Source organism: Phyllostomus discolor, chromosome 6 (genome assembly GCF_004126475.2).
Source record: "Phyllostomus discolor isolate MPI-MPIP mPhyDis1 chromosome 6, mPhyDis1.pri.v3, whole genome shotgun sequence".
NCBI lineage: Eukaryota > Metazoa > Chordata > Mammalia > Chiroptera > Phyllostomidae > Phyllostomus > Phyllostomus discolor.
This window is the reverse complement of record NC_040908.2, coordinates 127,505,459-127,525,961: the sequence shown is the minus strand read 5'-3', so window position 1 is coordinate 127,525,961 and position 20,503 is coordinate 127,505,459. Positions and strand designations below refer to the sequence as shown.

The 20,503-nt window shown below is 50.0% G+C and overlaps 1 long non-coding RNA gene across 1 annotated transcript; it reads left to right on the top strand.

Annotated features, from left to right (window-relative positions):
• Positions 1-511: 511 nt before the first annotated feature.
• LOC118500997 lies at positions 512-1,369 on the top strand. Its single transcript, XR_004903569.1, has 2 exons — positions 512-868; positions 938-1,369. It is a non-coding gene; the product is annotated as an uncharacterized LOC118500997 (long non-coding RNA).
• Positions 1,370-20,503: the final 19,134 nt, after the last annotated feature.

Here is a 20,503-nt window from a genome sequence, read left to right as displayed (position 1 = left end):
TGCACCTGTGTTGTCTCCGGGGTGTAGGGCAATCTAGAAAGCACAACGGTGGCTCTAGGCCTCCCCCGTCCCCTGCACCCTTTACACCAGTGATTTAGCTCTTTCCCACCCAGTGGGGTGGGTTCTGGTGTACCGAGAGCAGATCAGCCTTTGCGGCGATGATTAATTGACCCTAGCAGTTTAAGACTGCTTATTTGCACACAGTTATGAAGTGTCACAATATGTCTCAAATGCAAGCGGCTTCCATTAGAAGCGGAATGGCAGAGCGGGAAGCGCAAGCAATATTTCCTTAAAAGTTCATCGTAGGCAATGGGGTAGTGTGCGAAGCTAAACAAATCCAGGCAATAATGGAAATGTAGCATGAAATTACTTCTGTAAACAACAACCATTCATTATTTGAACATTTTTCATAAGCGAGCAGGCAGAGAGAGGGGCCGGGGCTGTGGGTGGGAGGGGAGGGGGCTGCAGCAGGCAGCCAGGGCCCGCACACCCACCAGAGTTTCTGGGCGGAGCTTTCTCGGGGCTCCCTGTGCCCATCTGTCTTCTGAAAAACGCCGCGGCGAGGCTCCCTTCTGCCCAGCGCCTGCCGTCGGGTTCCCTTTCTTCATTAAGCAGGACCGGCGCGGGCAGAGGGAATGTATGATTTAAGGAAGAAAGAGAGGCCCACTACTTAATGTTGATTTGGCGGAGTGTATAACCCCGGAGAGAAATGTAAATAGCAGCCTGCAATAACATGACAGCCCACTAATCATATTTACAAACGATATTAAATCTGTCTGCACGCAGGCCTGCCTGCGGATTGGCCCGGCCGTAATTGTCATTGTAACCAGCGCCGGCTTATGGGAGGATTTAACTGCAGTGATATAAGGTGAGTCGCGGGCTTATTATGACTTTATTATTACCCGGTTTATGTTTATTAAAACAATTTGTCATGCAGAGCAGGAATGGAGGAATGGGAGCGTTAAATCGTGCCGTGCTCAACCTGGAGGGACGACTCCGGGGACGAATGGCAGCAGGCCCCCGGCCCGGACTTGTTGCCTCAGGAGCTGGGGCCCATCAGTCGTAGGGCCCGGAGCCCTGGCCTGGCCAAAGAAGATCGCTCTGCCCACCTCTCAGAGCTGGACAGTACGCAGACAGTCTTTTCTGTGGCTCCGACTGCCTTTCAAAGAGGAGTGGACGCAGGACTGCCATCGGAAAGAGGAGGGCCTGAGTTAGGGTGGGGTGCTTGCAGGAGTGCCCGTCAGGGCCACACTTGGGGCTCCTCTGGCCGTGGGAGCCGAGCCAAGCCTGTGAAGGCTGCACCCAGAGAGCCCGCAGAGACTCAGCACAAAAGGTCTTGGAAGAAGTTTAATAAAAGCTGCTTTATTTCCTCTTGGGGTCCTTATTGGTTATTATCAAATTTATTTCATCCCCAATCTTTGTTCTTTGGCAAGGCAGAGGAAAGGGAGGGTGGAGGGGGGGGGTCCTGAGAGGAACAGGTCCACGCGACTAGTAAATAATACTCCCTCTCCCCAATCCAATTACCCAAGGAGGAGAGCTGTCGGGAGGGGGGAGGGCCAGGGTAGCACTCCCAATGTAACTGGGGCTGAAGCCTTGCATGCAGACATGAAAGTCACAGGCACCAGGTCCAGGAAAGGATCCACCCCAGGAAAGGACCCACCTGCTGGGGACAGACCCATACACACACTGCAGCTGGGTCTGTGACTGTCACAAAAGCCTCAGAAGTGGGACCCTTCATGGGAGTGTCCTGGAGAAGAAAGAGCTCAAGAGTGGCAAGGGGAGTTCTCACCGACCAGGTGGCGGCATCTTGGCTAAAAATTCCCTCGCCGCTTCCAGGTCCCCACCAGCGCTCACAGGCTCTCTGTCTGCTCTGACATGAGGTAAAGGCTCCCCTGCTCCACACAGGGGCCAGCTGCACAGGGCCCTCAGGCTGCTGAGCACCACAAAGTCTAGCTTGCGGCTCTCCTTCACCTATTAGCCCTGGGGCAGCGAATAACCTGCACAACTGCACTCGCTACCTCTGTCCCCTGCCGGCAGCCTCACAGCCTAAAATGCCATGTTTTAAGAACTCACTGTCTGCACAAGGCCTCCAAAGCCATGATGTCTGGGGCAGCAAGGTGGGGAGAGCCTCAGAACGGGCACTGGACAGTACAAAGGGAGTTCCCGTCATCCCCACCCGCCAGGATGCCCACAGGTCTCGTGCTTCATGGTGGATGAGGGCAGGCTGGGACAGACAAACTGTTCGGGTTCCCTTCTGAGCCCTGAGCTGGGCTGCCTATGGGACGTGATGTCAGGTGCTCCCTGCGAGGTGAGCTGTGGGACCTGGTGCCACCTGGCAGTCTCCACACCCCACGGGGAAGCCGTAGCTGGCTCCCAGGTGTGTGTGGCACCAGGTGGCTCTCTCAGGGGCAGAGTGTCTTTAGAGGGGTCACCACCTTCCTCTGCTCACCCATTCCCTGCCCAGCCAAAAGGGCCAGCTTGGAAATCCCGAGTGTGAGCGTTTGGGCCTGGAAGTGACATCTTTGGCCAGAGCTCAGCCTTCATGCTGGGCAGCCTCTAACAGGCAGGCTTTGCGCCTCCACTCACACCCCTCCTGAGGCGAGGAGCTCACTCCCTCCTGCTGGTGGCCTCTCTTGTGGTTGGAAATCTCTCCTGGGATATCCCCTACTTCCCACCCATGTGACCATCGCACACTTCAGGGTCTAGAAGACTTCTGGCATTTCAGAAGGCCCCTTGGTGTACCCTCCTCATCAGTGTACTCCCACAAAGTCTCTGTTCTGCAAATCCTGGCACTTGGTTGCAGGGAGCCAGAACTCTGAAAATGAGGCTGTTCCCTGGAGTGCCCTGCAGCTGCTCTTCCTCCAGCCCTGCTATGGGACTCCTGGGCCCTTCCCTGTTGGAGTCCTGCCTCCTGGTCCCCCTGAGTCCCTGCTGGAGGAATCCCTGGGAACAGGGCCCCCAGCTTGCTCTCTCCTGTGGGTGCAGGCAGAGTTGGGCCCCACCCCCAGGACCTGGCCCCAGGACAGCTGTGGGGGACACCTTCTAATTGTGGGCCCAGCTCCCCAGGCCTGGGCATGCCTCTGGGCCTTGGGTTCTCTTTGTCTCATTTAAGAAAGGAGTCACCGAATGGTGGCTCAGAGGAGGAACAATAAGCCTTTATTGAGGCTGCCCTTCTCCACAAATGCTCAACCTGCTGGCCTCCGGGAGAGGCCGTGCTGGCAAATTAAAAGTCTCTAAAGTTTTTTATGTCTCCTTGGACACTCCTGCAGCTTTAACGTTGAACTGGCTGGTCTGGCTCAGAGACAAAAAGAGACAGGCCGGGGTCACAGAGGACTGACCTGTGTGGCTCCTTCCTGATCAGTGGATTTTGGGTGGGTGGGATGGGGTGGGTCTGGGGGGCTCTAGGGCCCCTGAAAGGCCTACTGGGTCAGGGCCTTGCTTCCTGACAGTGTCCATTCTGTGGATGACAGACACCGAGTCCCCACCAGCCTTCTGTGAGGTCCACCCTTAAGGAAAGTACAGGCTGGACCTGACAGAGCTAGGGGAAGGTGCTGCCACAGGGGCAAAGGAAGCCTCTGGAAGGCCTCCAGAGTCTTAGCCCCTCACTCACCCCACCCTCCTCTCTCAGTCCTGAGGCTGGTGTATCCCTGGAAAGGGTTGGTGAGCCAGGTCTAGTCCTGCCACAGGTGAGATCCCCCACAGCTCCTACCAAAACCCTTGGCTCAGAGCCTCTGAGCTCACAATATGGGCCGAGAGGCAGCAGGGCTGGGGGAGCAAAGGGGAGGGAAAGAGAGGCTGGAACAGTCCCTGTTAACACTTGTCCTGACATTATTAAATCTTTTCGCTCCCAAAGAGCCAAGATTTCCTCTTATGTGCCAGTCTGGTGCTCGGCTGTGCCGTCTTCCCAGCAAGGGGTGAGTCACAGGCACCAAGGGGGAGCCCTGCTGGGCCAGCCAATCCTTCCATGCTGCGAAGGGTGCTGAGATGTGCCATGTAGAGGTGACCTTTGCAGAAGGGTAGTGGCTGGAAAGGGGGCACAAAGGAGCTTCTGCAATGCTGGAAATCTAGACCTTGAATCGGGTGATGGGAACATGGGTTTACACACATTAAAGAAACAAACAAGCATTGAGTTCCATGTTTTGGTGTATTTAAATTTAGGATTATGATGATACCAAACATAGGCTCTTAAAGGCCTCAGTTCAATCTCATCTCTGCCACTTCTCAGCTGGATGACTTAGGTCTATCCCCCAGAGCCTGAGTCGGGGTCTCTTCATTCATAAACAAGGAGGATGTCACCTCCTTCTCACTGCCGGGCCCCTACAAAGGGTCAGGCTTAAAAAAAAATGCCAGTATAGTAAAACCTTCCTCTGGGTATTGGGGAAAACTATAGCTCCCAAGAAAGACATCTTACCTTGTTTTACCACCATCCCAGTTATATTGTGGCCTTTGGCATGTCCCTCATGCCTCTAGCTGCTCTTCTGTAAGGACTTGAGGCAGCCGCTCTCTCCTTCAGAAAGGGAGGGCCAGAACTGGAGGGCTGAGGCTGAGGCAGGGCCTGGACACTGGAAACCAGGGGCAGAGTCCTGGGAGGTTAGGGTGGCTGGGTTTGGCTTGGAGATGGGCCAGAGTGGGGTTTGCTTTCCCTGGGCAGGAAGGGAAGAGTTCAAGAGCTAATGCTGCCAGAACAAAGGCCCAGCCACGAGAGCTTTGTAGGACTGGCTCTCTGGGAGAAGAGAGGACCTGAGGTCCAGGTCCAGGGTAGTGAAGCGGCACTCTGGTCTCTGGCGCTGCGCATACCCAGCGCCCAGAGCCTGCCCACCGAAATGCCCTGTCTCTCTCGGGCCCCCATCGGGCCAGATGTTCCAGGCTGTTCTTGCAGAGAAGGGTCCCTTCCCTCCATCGCTCTATCTGATCGTCTGCTAGGCTAGTTTCTGGCAATTTCTTGCTCCGTTTCTTTAATCCCTGATTCTCCTCAAGCGCAGAGGGAAAAAGCTAAAGGCCTGTTGGTGTGGGAGCTGGGGGAGGGGTGAAAGGGAGAAAGGAAGTGGCTCCCGCCCTAGGCATCAGGCTTGGGACAGGGTATGGACAACAAGGGTCCTCGAGGGTCCCGGACCAGAGCTCTGAGGCCCAGGCTGAGGCTGCCTCCTTGCCCTCAGCCTCACCGGGACTGGCAGTGTCAGTGTGAGTGGTCTATGGGCTGAGACGGTTGGGCTGCAGTCAGTTTTCGTGGCCAAGAACAGAAGCCTGGGATGAGCAGCACCAAAAGTGAAAAAGCCAGACCACCGGGAAGAAGAGTCTATCGATTCACTACAGCTCCTCCAAATCCCAGGCTCCGAGGTCAGGGCTCAGACAGTTTAGGCTGGTACTGAGGGTCCATGACCCTGAATGGCAGCCTCCCACTGGCCAAGGGCTGAGGAGGCTGTAAGAGTTCAGGGGAACCAGCAGTCTGGTGCTCTCCCCTTGTGGCTTGCCCTGCCTGCCCCATCGGGCCTCAGAAGCCTTCCTGCTCTGCAGAAGGGGCAAGAGGGACTGTGGCTTGGGGGCAATCTCTGGAGAAGGAGTCATGTGAAGCCCGAAACTTCTTAGAGGAAAAACCTATTGAGAAGCTCAAATCATGGCAGTAATTAGGCCACTTATTTTGCAAAAGTCCAAATTAAATGGAAAATTTGGTGCTAATGAAAATGTTCCATTTTCCCCTTTTATTAAATCTAGCTCTGTGCCTTCCAAGAGTTTGGGACTAGCCGGCCCCTGATGGCTTTCTCACAGCCAGTTCATATCCTCTGATTGTGCTTTGCTGAGACAGAACACACTCTCAGGGCCTCTAGTTACTGGCTCCATTGAAAAATGTCCTTCATAAGATAGCAGCATTAACACACCCCCAGCCACCCACTCCTTCAGTTCCCCTCCTCCCGACATTGCTATCAGTCTTTCCTGGGTGTCACCATCTGCTATGTGGGCCCCTAGGAACCCAGGCCTAAGAGGGAGGGGCTATTGTGCGCCCTATAAAGCTGGACTTCTGGTCTACCCCTTCTGGCACCCAGGAAAATCGGAGTTCAGCATCTTCTCCAAAGAGCCCCATGTTCCCACCACTCAAGGCAGCTTGCCTCCTGACAACTGCCCTGAAAAGAGCTGAAGCCCCAGAGATTCAGATTACACCTGCACTTTGATCCCCTCACTTACCCACTAGGGGCCTCAGCCAACTCCATTTGCCTCTCTGGGCTTCAGTTTCCTTATCTGTAAATTGTGGATCATGCTAATTACTCTCTGCCTTGTTAAGTGTTGTGAGGAGGGTGTTGTAGAGCACCTGAGCCAGGGCGGGGCTCATCTCAGATGGCAGCTCCTCTAAGAAGTCTCTTTTCTCCAGTCTGATTGTGAGGACTCCTTCTCTGTGCTCCCATAGTTTACCTCAGACTGTGTCAGAGTTCCCATCCCACAAGCAGACACGATCATGTCAAATTCACCTCTGTCTTCCCTTTGTCCAGCACAGGGTGAGCGCCAGGCAGAGTATAGACAGTGTGATCCTATTACTATCAAGATCAAAAACAGACCAGCTAACCAATATTTCTAAGGGATGCATAGATGAGTAGTAAAACAATAAGAAAAGAACAAAAAATTAGTCCAGATGGCATTTAGCTTTGGGAATGAGGAAGAGAATGCAATGCCAGGGGAACACACAGAAGATTTCTGAGATTCTGGAAATACACTGTTTTTAACTGAATGATGATTACACAGGTGTTCGCTTTATTTTATTTCTTTAAATTCTGTGTATTATAAGTATACTCTTGTATACATATAGTATAGTTTACTACGACAAGAAAACGAATGAGGTTTTTTTGGACCCAACTTTTTTTTTGTGCTGTTTTTCTAATTTTATTGCACTGGAGTCATAGAATGTGTCATTAATTATATCAGATTTTTAGTATCTGTTAAGACTTCCTTTGTGGCCTATTACATAGTCGACTTTGTTAACCTTCCATGTGTACTTGAAGATAAAGTGTGCTCTTTAATTACGGGATGCAGGCATTACACATGTACATTAAACATGGTTACTGTGTAGTTCAGTCGTACGTGCTCAGATGCCTGTGCTCTCGCTCCTTGTCCTGTTTCATCAGTTTCTGAAAAAGTAATGTAAGAATTTGCCTTTATGACTGTAGGTTTGTCGGTTTCTACTACATTCTGTCAAATTTTGCTGTGTAATTTTGCCTACTGTACTGTCAGTTTTTCTCATAATTCTGTTATTTTTAAGGTTTTGTTATTAATAACAGGTTCAGCATTGAAATAGATTTCTATTGAGTTTTTCCTCTTATTAGTAAACACCTACCTCCTTTAAATCTCAAGGTTTGTGTTTATCTTAAAATCTTTTTCCACTTGCTACAAATATTGCTATATCTCCTTTCTTTTGTTAGTACTTGTATGTTTTCCTATCCTTTTACTTGTAAACTTTCTGCATGATTATGTTTTAGTTATTATGTCTCTTATCAACAAGTTATAACTGGATTTTAAAAATACACTCTGCAAATATCTCAGAATAAATGGGTTTAATCCATTTAAATTTATTGTGATTATTGATAAACTTGGAAATAAATTTTACCATGTATTTATGTTTCTTTTTCTTTTCTGCATTTAACTAGATTCACTGAGTTCTTTTCTTTAGCTTTTTTCTTCTCTCTACTGACTGGAATGTTATCCCTTTTTAAAAGTCTAAATTTAGTCAATATCTTTATTCACGTCCTACAACGCAAGGATCTTTAAATGTTTTAACTCCATCCCTGCTTCCGTCTTCTCGCTATTTACAAAATATTTTAGTCCTACCTTGTTTTCAACTCATTTCAAAGATTAGTCCTTCTTTCTTCATTTGTTTGTAGATAATTATTTAGATTAACCACACATGTTTCTAATTCATTTGTTCATCATTCTTTCCCTTTGGTCTCAGCTTTCTCCTAACTAAGGTACACCCCTTAGTTGTTAGTTCAGAGAGAATTGTAAATAGTAGACTTTCTCTCACTTTTTCTCAGATCTTTCATTTTGCCTTTACTCCAAATAAATTGCCAGTTATTTTTCTTTAGTACTAGGAAGATGTTATTCCTTTGTCTTTTGGAAGCAATTTGGGTGCCGAGGAGTCTGCCGCCAGACCAATTGTTGTTCTTCTTAAGATGTTCTGCTGTCTCCCTGTGCTTTTCTCTTTTATTTAATGTTTTTGAAGTTTTCCCATAATACATATACGTGTGGATTTGTATTGTTTGACCTTCTTAGTATTTAAGGGGTTTAATCAATTTGAGGACTCATCTCTTTCTTCTGTTATGGAAAATTCTTACTCGTTTTCTCTTCTAGGATTCCTTCCCTATTCATTATGCTCTCTTCTTCTGGAACTATGGGGAATCTTTGCACCCTCTTTTTTCTCCCGATGCTCTCACACAGTGCCTCATTTCCTCATGTGCTTGGTAACTTTTTACCGAGTTCACCTTTAGTAGTGGTTGTGCTTCTGTTGAAGTCTTGTGTGCCATAGTTGTCAAAATATTCCTTCTGCCCTGGCCAGTGTAGCTCAGTGGTTGGATTGTCATTCTGTAACTGACAGGTTGCAGGTTTGCTGCCCTGTTAGAGCACATACCTAGGTTGCATGTCCATCCCCAGTCTGGGCGCTGGTGCGTGTGACCCGTGATGTATGATCCTGGTTCTGGCACAGATCCCCTGTCTTGGTGCCTAGGTGGGTGACCAGTGGATGCTTCTCTCGCATCGATGTTTCGCTTTCTCTCTTCCTCTCTCTGTCTAAAAAAGCCAATGAAAATGTGCCTGGGTGAGGATAAAAAATATATATATTTCTTTCAAGCAACTTCATGGTTCCTGTTGCTAGCTCCCTAAACCCAATTTGTTCTCTTATAGATCGTGTGCCACACAGGTAGTGTACTTGTGGACTTCTCACCTGCTTCTCGCCCATTCCCAAGGCTTCAACCTCATGTGGACTCTTTCTCCTCCACCCTCTGCCCCAGGCACATGATATGCTTTCTTGTTTCCTGAGCTTGTGAGGTTTTCTAGTTCCATTCTCATATACACAAAACTACCTTGCAGTGCTCCCAGCCATATACAAGGGGCTTAATTCCAGCTCTGTAGAGCTCCCGAGCAGGGTCTCCAGCTCCTGCTGGGGTGTTAAGACACCACCACCACCACCACCATCACCACCACTACCACCACGTGCCACCATGCTCAGTTCCTGCATACCATCCTAGCAATAAACACACTGTTTCTAGTCCTGAATATTTCCTTTTATTTTTCCTGTGTGATGCTATATTGAACACGCCCATCCATTTTGTTACCTTGTTTACAGATTTAGTTTAACCTCTTTTAAATGTACAAAATATGTGTATCATTGTTTTTTACAGTCAACACTTAACTGAATTTATCAATGTATTTTTGCCATTTCCTGCGGTCATCCGTGGTTTCCTGCATCTGTTGGTCTTCCCTTCATGTCCACTTTTCTTTTCACCAGAAGAAATCTTTATTTCAGTGAGGGGCTGGAGAGGCATATTAGCTTAGTCTTTGCATGTCTATAAGGAGTTTTATTTGCCTAAAATTTTGAATAATAGATTAGAGGGGTATAAAGTTCTAGATTAATTGTTATTTTTGCTCGGCATCTTAAAAAATTATTTCATTTTCTTCTGACATCTGTTGCTGAAAAGGATCCTGCTATTGGTCTAATTTGATTTTTATCATGATCCGTTTCTTCCTTCCAGTAGTTTTTTAAATGATCTCTTTACCCTTGATGTTCTGAAGTCCCACTATTACGTGTCTGGATGTGGGGCTATTTTTATTTTTCCAACTCGATACAGTACGTGGATTTTTTTATCTGAAAACTTACACCTTTCTTTAATTTTAGAAAAAAGGACAATTCTCTCTTTAAATATTGCTTCTGTATGGTTTCTTTGATTCTCTTTTTATGTAACTTTTATTAGAAGCCTGTTTGAGCTCTCCAATCTAACTTCCGTGTTTCTCAATTGCTATATACTATATATATACATATATACACACATCTAACATCCATGTTCCTCAACATGGATGCTTCTCAACATGGATGTAGATATATAAATATCTAAAACTCTATCTGTTCATGCTATATTTTGGGTGATATTTTTGTAGTTCTAGATTACAATTTAATTCTCTGGTTCTCTCTTTAACTGTGCTCAGGTGTGGAGTTTATTTAATCTATTAAACATTTAACTTCAATGACTTTGTCTTTATTCCCCCAGATTTCTAATGGGTTCTTTTTCATATCCTCTCGTTATTTATGCCCATTCTTATTTTGTAAATTTTTGTTTTCTATTAATCAAACTTTTACCTCGATCTCTTTGAACTTCTAAATGTGCTTATTCTAAAGTCTAGATCAGACTTTTCTCTCAAATCAATTTTATGTAGTGTAGGTTTCTGCTTGGATTGCTGATATTTTTGCAAAAATTATTTTCATATATCTTGGAATATTTATTTGTAGGCTTATTTTAGGCGGGGATTTCTTTTGTCCTCCTCTCTCTTCCTCTTCCTTTATCTACTCCTCCTCTTTTTTCTTCTCTCTACTCATTTCTACCCAGAACCAGGTCTTAGAGTATAGTTTGCAAATCCTTCTTCTTGGATGCAGTGGCATAAACTGTTGACAGAGAACCCAGCAAAATTATGGCTTAGATTCCATTTGCCATTTTAGATTTCTATTCCATTTCTGGTTTATGGAGATATTAATCTTATGCTTGAACCTGCCTATGAACTTCTAGGTTTTTCTTCATATAATCTGCTGTCATTGCTCCTTGTAGAGACCAGATCAGGTGATCAAAGTGTGAGGCACCTACATCACCCGGAAGTTGACAATTCCTCCATCTCTACTCAGAAAATCGAGATCAGGCGAGTGATGGGTGCAGTTTGCATCAGCTTGTGCAGTGGCTTGGGTCACATACCCACCTTGCTGTGGAGGCAATGCTGGGTACCCAGACTGAGAGCAGAGCCTCGCCACAGCCACCTGGGGCAGGGAGAGGTATTTCTCAGTGCACAGGGGGGCACAGCTCACCCAAGGAGGGAGAGGGGATAGTGTGCTGAGCAGAACACAATCGTGGCTATTCCAGTTTACACCGGGAGCCTTTCTCATGATCTGGAGTGCCCAGAAAGCTTAGATGTGCCCTTTTACTTCCATTTCAACACTGTGAGCATCCAGGGGAGGGCAGAGCGAAAGGCAGAACCTCAGCCAGACTGACAGGAGAACAGGTTAGCACAGCACAGGAGAGAGCCACCCTGGGAAGCTCCCGTTTCCTCGAGCTCTTCTCCAAGGACAGCAGAGGCTGGAAAGCAGGGCAGCATGCTTGGTCAGTGTGCGAAGTTCCTTCAACTGAGACAGAAGCATAAATGGACAAAGAGGCCCATGGTTCCAAAATTAAAGAAAGAGGGGCCTGGTGCTGAGCCAAGACTCAGATGCCATCTGTCATCAGAGTAGAAACAATCATTTGTTGAAGTCCTAGCCTGCGTACCCAGCCCAGAGTCGTGTGGTGCTGGGCAGGTAGGCAGTCCCCCAGGGGCTCTGGTGGTAGGACAAAGCGTCCACGGATCTCGGCTAGTCAAGGTGCAGACCCTGCTTCCTACACCAGGGCTCCTGCGCAGGGCAGGTTGGGTGGATACTGGTGGGGGCCCGGTAGGGCTCCTGGGTCCACGTCCACCCTGTACCCCAGCCACCCGATTCGGGCCTCTCAGCACTGCTTCTGCTGCAGTCGCAGTTAATGGCATCTTTCATTTCATTTAGAGCTTGATTTGTTTACAAACTAATAAATATGATTTATAAAATGTGCCTGTGGTTTGCTAATTACTGCACATATGGCGTTTTCATTTTGTAAAACTGGCATTTGCATTCTTTGTAGATTATGACTTTGTGTCCCCAGTGCTAATTAGTCTGATTAGGCAGATAACTTCCCCGTTCCTAGGCTGAGAGGCCGAAGGCTGTGGCATTGGGGGTGAAGGGGCTGGTGCTATGGCCAGCCTCGCAGGGAGGAGCCAGGGAGGCTCCAGGACTTTGCTGAAGACCCTGGAATGTCAAGCAGCTCATTTTGTGTCCTTCTCCAAATCCAATTAAGCACAGTTCGTTAGCACAAATTTCTTAATCAGGCCTAATCTTCCCACTGAATGCACAATTTCTGAATAGTCACAGAGCTGGGTCCGCCTGCAAGAGATCAAGAGGCTAGCAGGGCCTTTGGCAGGAGGGGGCAGTGACGGCAAGCTACTGGACACTTCCCAGTGACCAGCGAGGATGCACAGTGCTAAGCTGGCCAGGAACCCAAACTTTGGGTGGCCAAAGAAGATCCCAGGCCACTAGGCCAGTTTATGAACCTCAGGGAAGAGGATTCCAAGTGGTCTACTCCACAGGACAATTCTGCAGGCTCAGGACAGCCTTGGAGACACTGGAGGAGCAGTTGGCAGGCTGAGAACCAGGCTCTGAGATCTTGGGAGCAGGTCCCAGCAGGGCTACCTACCTCTGAATGGGCCCTGGTCAGAAGCAAAGGCAGCCATGTCTGGGGATGAGGGGCTCCCTGGCTCTTTGGCATGTGTAACCTGTGAAGTCCTTGTAAAGTAAAAAGGGGAGGAAGAGAGGGCCTTTTACAAATGACTGGGACTGGACCTCTCACCAACATTGGTAGACTTGGGCTGATACCAGATTTGTGTTAGAAAAATAAGAAAATGTGCCATTGCTTCCACCCTGAGCACCACAGAGCAATTTGTCCCTGCTTCATTACCTTCAAGGGAGACGGCATTCCCCGAAGCATTCAGCGTGCGGTCTGGCACTCGCCATCAGAGCGTTCCTGCCGGAGATGGGCATGGTTTGAGCCGTGCTTGGAGAAGGCCCCTGCTGATGCATGTGTGACGGTGGAGTTGCAACGGATGGACAGTGGAGTCAGGGTTTGTTGTGAGCACCCGCTGAGGCTGGGGAAAGGCTTCCTGGAGGCTCTGTAGGCACTAACAGGGGCAGTCCTGGGCCTCCGCTCCCCTTCCCCCTTTTTTTGCTCCCTAACCAAACATTTGGAAACAGCCTGGTCACTCGCTGTCCACCCTCCTTCCTCCCCGAGACCATGTGACTGGTTCCTCCACCTGTCCTGGCTCAGGAGGTCTTCCTCCCCAGCTGGATAAGTGACATCTCTGTGCTCCCCCAGGTCCCCATACTTTTCCTGTCACAATACTTAACACACTGGGTTGTGGGGACTATTATTTTGTCTGCATTCACAAGCAACTTGAAGGCTGAACTCTGTCTGTCTTACTCTCTGCTGTAGCCGCAGTGTAGGTGAGCTTGTTGGGGGGGATGGAAGGGTGGATGAATTGACGGATGATGGATTTCTATGAGTTCTAGAAACAGTCTCCTCCTGTATAGGTATCTCTCCCTGCTTGGAGACTCTGGTGCAGGAGAGGAATGCGGTGGTAGTTAGGGCAGCGGCATTAACTTGGTCTACTCCTTTGTCTCTTTGGGCCGGCTGGGTTAGGAGGCTTCACAGACCCAGTGAGGGAGGGGCCAGGGTCCCAGGACCGCCTGGGCCCAGGCTGGCCTTCACCACGGAGTCAGGAACCTGGGAGGAGCTTCAGACCTGTGCTGGGAAGTCAGGGAAGTTCTACGAGGAGAGTCCTAACCTTGGAAGATGAAGACCTCAGATCTGGTCCTGGTTGATCTGGAAAAGGTCATTCCCCTGTCTGGGCTTGCATTTTTTTTCTTTGAACAATATGGGTCAAATAGCCTCCCAGGTCTCCTCCCTGAACAATGTATGATTCAGAGAAGTAACTGTAGGAGAGAGGGACCGCTGTGTGCGTGTGTGTTGGTGTGAACGTGTGTATGCACGGGTGAGGGACACACGTGGGGGGAGAGAGTGAGGACCAGCCCAGGCAAGGCCAGTCCTGCTCCGTCCTTCAGGAGAGCAGCCCTGTGCTCGGTGTCAGGTGGCCCCTCAGCCCTCTGAGGGGTGGACTGAGCCCCTTCCCCATCTCCCAGTCCGAAGTGAGGGAGGCACTGTAAGAGGATTTTGCCTTGGCCCACTCATTTGAATTTCACAGCCAGCTTTCTGCTGGATATGATTCTTTCTTTCTTCAAAATCTTAATACATTCTGCCTCAAAATTGTTTTGAAGTAATAAAGGGATTTTCACAGGCAACAAATGAGTCTCTGGACAGACTTAATCTGAGGCCAAAAAAGCCAGAGGTGGGGATTTACCTCCTATACCAGCTCCTTTCAAATGAGACAAAGCGGAAGACCAACTTCCACTCCTAAAGGGGATCCACACCGGGGCAGGAGAGAGCACCCCAGAAGCCTCTGCTCTGGGCCCCAAACTCTTGTTTATGAGCAGACCAAGGCCAACGGCTCTACTGACCTCACTTCAACCAGCTGCTGGGGGCTACGCTGGCCGAGGACTGGCCGTCTCAGCCCACCCCAGGGGTCTGCACCATGTGCCCTGGTCTGTTCTGATCCTGGCTGCCTGGCCACAGTCAAAGCTGGGGAGGGACCCAGAGGCAGAAACCACCACCATGGGGCAGGTGTTAAGGGGATAGAGGGCCAGAAACCACAAACCCAGCTCAGACCTCCTCTCCAGGCCCAGGCCTGCATATATAACTACCTAGAGACCTCGCCTGGGCTGTCCCACAGGTGCCTCTGAAGCACCGTGTCCACCACTAGAATCCTAACCAGCTCCCAAGCCCACCCTCCCCCTGTGCTCCCAATCATCAGGTGGCAGCACCCCCTTCCTGACCAGGGCACAGAGCTAGCTGGCATTCTTGAAGGGAGTGGGATAGTGGATGTTCACCCCCATCTCCTCGGAGACTCTCCAGCCTCAGGGAGGGGCCGGTGGGGGCACTTGACTGGACCAGAAGTCAACCCCCAATTCCCAGCTGGGTACCAGGGTGATGGGAGCCTTCACCACAGGAAGTTCTAGGTATTAGAAGGATCCCCTTCTAGTCCACAGACGGCCCCCAGGGGACCCAACCTCCCTCTGTCTGTCTCATTCTTTGCAAGGCCTTCCCAGTGGGGCTGGACTGGTTCTGGTGCACATTACTTCCTGCATCCACTTTGGCCTTCTGCTCTTTAGATTAGGTCTATGCACTGGGATAATAGTGCATACTTTTGCAGAAGCATCCTCATACCTACTAACCTTTTTTTGGCATGTGTACACACCGCATATGTGCACAAGTGCCTATGTGCCCACACAACCCCCCCCCCCAAACATATGCAGACATCCAGGCCCACATATAACTGTGCAATTGTACGTCCACCTGGGCACACGGAGGTGAACCCTCATCCCTGGGCCCGGAAGTCTCACTTTGCAGCCCAGGAGTGAAAGGGAACAGTGCAGGTCAGTAGGTGGATGATACTCTCAACTTTCTAGGTAAAACCTAGAAAAAAGAAAATGCTGGCACCTCCTTCATGAGCTGGGGCCACAGTCAGTCAAGGGCATGTGCTGCTCTGGTCACAGTTCCTGCCACTGGCAGCAGAAGACTCCCTGCTCAGAGGTACCCTCAGAGCATCTCAGGTCACTTCTCAGGTCTCTGGGATGGCTATTATACTGTTGGGAAAGGACTCCCTAAGAGGAGAATTTGGTATTGTTTATAAGACCCCTCTTACAGTCTTTGTGACCTTGGGCAAGTCACCGAACTTCTCTAGGCACCGGTTTCGAGCAGATGGGGATAATGGTGCCTTCCCGTCTACCTCTTGCAATGATACGACTCAGTGACGGTCGAAGTTCTTCAAAGCTGCAAAGCCGTATGTGTATTTGGGGGGTTATTAATATATTCTTCGTTTCCAAAGCTGGCCTTCCCTGAGGAGACGATGCAATGTTTTTGAACATGGAGCACATTCCTAAACTGTGCCCTCCCCCTCTCCAGTATTTCTGCTTTGGGTTGTCAAAAATGGTAATCTTCTCTCAGGCCTGAAATTATGAGCCTGCTTTATTGGTCAAAGGCCATAATAATTTGAGCTCTTATTTTATAAACTCATTTCTGCACAGTGATATCCTGATAGGAGCAGGAATAATAAATCACAAACATGTCCCCCAAGATTGCATTGTAAATGTCAAACTAGACAGGAAATTGTAATTAAAGAAAGGAAATTGCTACAAAGAAGCACTTGATTTTAAAATGAGCCAAGCATAGAATTTTCTAAGCATTTAATTATAGTCCAATTTCAACTGACTTGGCTTTTGCAGTCATATTTCTTATTATAACTCTTCTACATAATAACCCAATCTCCAGGCTCACATAGGTCTGGCCCGTCGGAGGGCAGGGACACTGCATAAGTACAGGGATTAGGAACTTTATAGGGACAGTAATCACGGTGGAGGCAGGGGTGATGGACACAGGTGTCGGGATTTTAAATCAACCGCAGTTGAATTTCCAGCCAACAGGAGCAACCGAACACCTGTGAGGAAGTAGATTTGGCCTGACCAGCTCAGTGAGAAAATCCGCTCAGGCACTTGCTTCTGGCGGGAGGAGAGAGGCCCAGGCTTCTGTATTTTCTTCCTCCCACCCAATCCACCCACCACCTATGGGTCACGCTTTACCCAGGCTGCCCTTCTGACTGGGCGCAGTCCAACACCCCTGTCTTGCATCTGGGTGCCCAGTGGTTGGCACGTGTATTCAACCAGGTGTTCAGTGTCCAGAGGCTCTAGAGGCTCTAGAGGTGAAAGAGCAGAGTGGCTGGGAATGTGGAACACGGCGACAGAAAAGTCTTGGTTTGAATCCTAACTCGGCCACTTACTATGAATTGGGCTGAGTCACATAACCTCTAGAGGCCTCAGTTTGCTGATTAGTAAAATGGGCATAATGACAGTCTCCATGTTGTCTGGCACATGGTTAACAATCATAAATAAAGTGATTATAAAAGTCACTATGGCCTGAGACTCTGTTGCGCCAAGGAGAAGATGCGGAGACTGATGAACTGTCTTGAATGATGTGTGTGTAGCCCAAGCAGATGAAGCTGAGCCAGTGCCCAGAGAGGCGGACTGTGGGACATGGGTTGGGGTCGTGAGGGATGATCAGGGGCACATGGTGAGGAGCAATCAAACCACCTCAAGAAGTTCTGCTGGTCAAGGAAGGATTCCCAAAGTAACCGGCCCACAGGATCTTCTTGTCTCTCCATCGAGTTTATGGGGCGAAGAAACTGGTTGGCTACTGGTTCAACTCCCGGGAGCTGCTGTCGGCGAGGACTCCCCACACCCACCTGCAGGATTAGCCTCCAGCACGGCAGGGGCCAGGAAGACTCGCAGCCAGGGGTCCGTCTCTCTTGAGCCTTCCTCTCTCTTCAGACAATGCAGCTAGGTCGAGGGCCCCAGAGTGGGTGACATCTGGCACCAGTGGAACAGGACTTAGCATTCCAGAAAAGCCCAGACGCTTCTGTCTGGGTGGATGTGTTGCCCGAAGGGGTACGCTGCGTGGGGGCCCAGTGGGTCCGCTGGTCTGGCTGTGCCGGCTGTCCGCGGCAGGAGCTCCAGGGAGTGCTGGTCACAGAGCCCACAGTGTGAATTCCCCTCTTTGAATCGGGCAGCACGCAGCCTCTTCAACTGAGCACCATTTACCCGGACTCGGGGCCCAAAACTAAATTAGAGCTGGATTGGTAGGGAGGGGAGGGTCAGGTGGAAGAGAAGTGCAGAGCAGTTTTTGAAGATTAGGATTTGAAACAAAGGGTTGAAGGTCCTGGGGATGGGAGCAGAAACCAGAGGAGCAATGTCCCAAAGAACTGCCAAAGCACGTCTGGAAGCACAAGCTGGGGCTGGGGGCTGACGAGTGCCCTCCCCTGGGTCTCTGTTCCTTGGGGTTTGTCTCGCCCCAGTCCCCTGGGCAGCAGGGTGGCCTGGTTTCTGCCCTCCAGCAGAGCACCTCCATCCCCATCTGTGACAAGTAGTCAAGTGCAAGGGACCACACCACACAGGACAGACAGTGGGTGTGGTTGGTGACTTAGGGCCAGCTTCCTGGCTGTGACCATCAAGGAGGACTGGCTCTGGCTATAAGAAATGGAGAAGGCTTTCAGCAAAAGTGACATTGGAGGTGGTCACAGAGAGAGTGCACTGGAGCTTTCTACGTACTTGTGGGGAAAGGCATTTGGAAGAGACAGAACAGCCTGAGCAAAGGCACGGAGGTATGAAGATACTTTCACTCATTCAAAAAATATTTTTCACAGTTACCATGTGCCAGACACTGTTCTGGGCACAAATAGGTGAGACAGACACAATCCTTGCCCTCATGAAGTTTCCATTCCAGTGGAAAGAGAAAGATAATAAACGCACAGTATATACCTGTGCTCGGTGTCCCAGGTGGCTGCATCTGCCCCCAGGCACCTCTAGCTGACATGGAAGGTGGCTGTGCACTCAAGACTACAGCTTTGTACCCCACAGATTGTGACCCATTAGTTAGGGACACCCCCAAGGGCTTCTCCTGTAAAGACAGACCTTCGGGAAAGGACCCCAAACTTCTAGTTAAGAGGACATTTTAATGAGGGATGTGAGGCATTCTGGAAGTGGCCATGCCAACCGCAGAGGCAGCCGGCCCGGCCTGCCCCAGGGTGTGCCAAAGCCGTCCTTCCCGTGGAGAAAGGGTCCCCAGTCGTCAGGTTGTACTGTCACACCAAGGCTCCGTCTCACTCTGGTCAAGACACAAGACCACACCCACATGTCTCCTCCTGGCCTCCAAGCCCCTAAAATCCTCACTGCTGCCATGGAGAATGCTGTTCCCTGGCCATGCCCAGCTGTCCTCCTGCCTCGGTGGACCCACCTCCCTGCCCTGCCCAATGTCATACTCCACCTTCCTAGCCAGCTCCTGCACCCTCTTTTCCAGGGAGTAAGCCTCCCCTGACCTCCTTCACCCATCTCTGCCATTCCCCCGTCCTTACTCTGGGAGCCACGCCCAGCCATCATTGAGGGTCCCTGGGGCTAGAGAGACTTAGGCCCCAAATCTGAGAAGCCCTGCCTGCCGGCAACATTCCCCAGGTTCTTAGCAGCCACGTTCCAGGACAAAAGCTCACCTGCCTTCGCCTCCCCTGTGTCCCCTCAAGGGAGCTAACACTGGGAGCACAAGGTGGGCACCTGATCCATATTCAAGAAGAGACCATTGTCCCCCTGAGGCCTCACACCCAGATCCCGGCCTGACAGGGAGGAACCAGCCTGGTGGGGGCCTCAGGCAGCAGAAGCTGATGACAGAGGATTCAGAGGGTCCTGTGGAGGCCCCTGGTGGTGGACAAACAGGACTTTTAGCGAGGAGCCCCAAGCCACGTCTGAGGGAAAAGCAACGTCCATTAAGTCCATTAACTTTAACACTGAAATCAATGTTGCGGCCACCAGAAGTAATTAGCGTAATTCACATTTCAGATCAGGAGATATTTGAAAACCAAGTTTAATTATGTTGAAAAATGACAACTTCATTTTCCCTCCCTGGATAGGTTCCCCTGATGTTCCCCACACTTTCATTAAAAAGAGAACTGGTTGCCGGTTTTTTTAAAATGCCATTAAGCAAAAGCAGTACTTTGGCTATTTCAGAGCTAATAAATCAGCTCAGATGCCCACAACACAGTTCAAGTGGCTTTGAAATGTTCCCTTCCTTTTATCAGGACAGAACGTGTGGTATTCAGCCTGAGAGAATGCAGCTGGGCCTCTCGGGCATCCAGAGGGGCTCTCAGACCTCATCTAACCCATTTTACAGATGAGTAAACTGAGGAGCACCCCAGAGAGGAGACTGGCTCCAGGTTACCTTGTCATGCCCCATGCCAGCTGTGAGGCATGTAGAGATGGCCCCTGCCATCAAGGAGTTGGGGATGTAACCTGTCAACGCAGATCAGTCTGGGGAGTCAGAAAAGGAAGAAGCGACAGCAGATATGAGTCTTGAATGATCCAAGACTTAGCTGGGGGAAGAAGGCAGCCATTCCAAATGGGGGAGAAGGTGACGGCCAAGGCCAGGCAACGGGTAGGAAACGCAGGCCTGGGTGGAGGACGCCTACTCAGGCTCTCATGGGAAATGAGGTCTGGGGACACTGCATCTCCCCACACGTGATTTCCCAGACAGGAGGACCTCGTGTCCGTGTGAGGCTACCAGGGCTTCCAATACAGTACAGAGGGCAGCCTGGAAACCAAGCTGTCCCCACCTCACCCCATTCTATCAGCGCTCCATGCCCTGCTGCGACCCTTCCCCCACATGCTGCTGCTGCAGCACCACGGCCACCCCAGCACCTGCCCCCATCTCTGTGTCCCCACCCACCCCAATATCTTAGCCTGACCATCCCTGTTTTCAGCTTCCACTCGAGCCTGTCTTTGTAGCCTCTGGCCCCTCTGACAGATACATCTGAACCTCCCCCACCCATGACTTGGTCCCATGTGTTTGTTTAAGAGGCTGCCATGGTGCTAATTGCTGTGTTTATTCCTGCTTGCCAAATGCGCTCTGTTTTGCAGGCATTTGCTTGAGCGGCTCTGGATGCCTGGTCTTGCTTGTTTTGCTTTTTGTGGGGAGGGAAAGAGAAGCATCCTTCCCAGCCTTGC